We start from the raw sequence: 2,116 nt of genomic DNA, 5'->3' as shown, positions 1-2,116 counted from the left end.
TCAACTCCCCCTGGCCCCTGCCCCCTGCATCCTGCGGTCAAGTCTTAAATTGTTCTATGTTCTGATTTTATACTTTAACTATGCATACCCCACACTCCCCAAAGCAGGGCTCTCCCCTTTCAGCATTTGAAAGGATTTGATATTTTTGCATTCTTCCCCTGGAAGCAACAGGTCCTGACAGGGCATGCGGTTGGAACAGCCGCCTGCATGCCCCAGGTGGACTGAGGCAGGCCAAGAATGAAAGGGGGAGGTGTGGGGCGGCCAGAATGCAGTCACCTGAGAAAGGAGGAATTCAACCCAGAGTAATCCCTCACCCTCTTCCATGGGTGCACTTCTCCCCACCCACCCAGATGCCGTCTCCCCTCCCAGAGCTCTACAGGACAGGATGTGGGAGCACGTGGCTTCTCAGGACACCTGCCAGCGTCTCCTTGTCCTGGTGGCCTCCTCTGTACCCCTCTAGCAGTCTCTCCACATTCCTCACCCTCTCTTCCCTCTGGCCTCTCTCCAGATCCAGTGTGCTGGGCTGTGCCATGGCTTGCATGGTTCTTTGGGGTACTATTTTGAAGGGACCAGATTGTTCCTTACTGTTTTCTCTAATTTTTGTTCTGGAGGCTTCTTCCTATCCCAGCACTGCTTTTTCTGGATCACTACATTTTTTCCCTGGTTGCACATTCAGTCATAGAACATTTCTTCACCCTGACACCCTTTCCTCCTCATTCCTTTGGTCGCAGGCATTGCTAGAGCAATTACTATACACTCAAGTTAAATATTTAAAAATATTAAATACCCTCATATTTAATACATTTCTTCTACCCCCCCATCTCTAATAGACCTTTTTGACCCAGGTGGAAGTTTCACCTTGACCAAGTATAGGGAATTTGCAAAAGGGCCATGGCTCCATTTCTTTCTCCTGTTTCCAATTATTCATGACAGTTGCTTATTTGCAAAACTGCTTCTGATTATAGGTCATCAGAGGGCTGAGAGGTCCTTGGTCAAGGGACAGCGAGTCCCAACAGTAGGTATGACACTGTGTGCGTTCCTGGGGTGTGTAGAGAGAACCTGTGTGGCATTTGGAAGTTGTGGGGCTTTCGAGCACTGAGTTCTGGACTGCTAAGGTAGTCACTCAGCCCAAAGATGACTGAAGGAGGAAGGAAAAAGATGCTGTGTGTGGAGGACAGGAGGATAGTTCTGAGTGGCGGCCAGCAAAGTCTGTGTCTATCATAGCCTCTGGAGAAAGGAGAGCCCTCCCAGGGGGATGCAGGGCTGCATGGGACAAGTGTCCACCACCAACACTCCCCTTGCATGGTCTCAGCCTCTTCCAGTTGTACCTCACTTCTGGAGCAGCCTGTGTGTGTCATCAAAGCCGCCAGAGCTAGAGACTCCACCAAACCACTCCCTCCTCCCGTCCCCTCCCACTGCAAACCATAATCTTGCAGGCAGACAATGAAGATAGGACAGCTATTCAGAAAAACGCGTGGCTTTGGAGGCTCAGGACATGTCCCAACTGCACCTGCAGGTTTTCCTTTCCTGGGGCCGACGGGCACTGGCTGCGCTGCACCTGCCGCGGGCCAGCTCCCTGCCTTTCAGTCACATACCTCGTGCTGGGCGTGCAGGCCCTGGCCTGCTCCACATCCTGCTCTGCCCTGAAGATAGCTCCTCCACTCCACTGGCTTCTCAACACACTCTGCAAGGGAGGCTGTCCCTCTTCTCTCTGACTGTGGATTTTCTGTAATAACATGGCTATTAAAAAGTGATGCAACATGGGGGCTTAAGTGGGTAGGAGAAGAATCAATGAAACAAGATGGGATTGGGAGGGAGACAAACCATAAGTGACTCTTAATCTCACAAAACAAACTGAGGGTTGCTGGGGGGAGGGGGTTTGGGAGAAGGGGGTGGGATTATGGACATTGGGGAGGGTATGTGCTATGGTGAGTGCTGTGAAGTGTGTAAACCTGGTGATTCACAGACCTGTACCCCTGGGGATAAAAATATATGCTTATAAAAAATAAAAAATTAAAAAAAAAACAGACACAAGCACCACCCTCCTTTATTCTTCTGCTCATATCTGTTTTCTTTAAAGAAAGTCATGCCATAAAATATTTTTGCTCTTACTTAT

The sequence above is a fragment of the Mustela lutreola genome, chromosome 3 (genome assembly GCF_030435805.1).
Source record: "Mustela lutreola isolate mMusLut2 chromosome 3, mMusLut2.pri, whole genome shotgun sequence".
NCBI classification, from domain to species: domain Eukaryota; kingdom Metazoa; phylum Chordata; class Mammalia; order Carnivora; family Mustelidae; genus Mustela; species Mustela lutreola.
Note: the sequence above shows the minus strand (reverse complement) of the source record.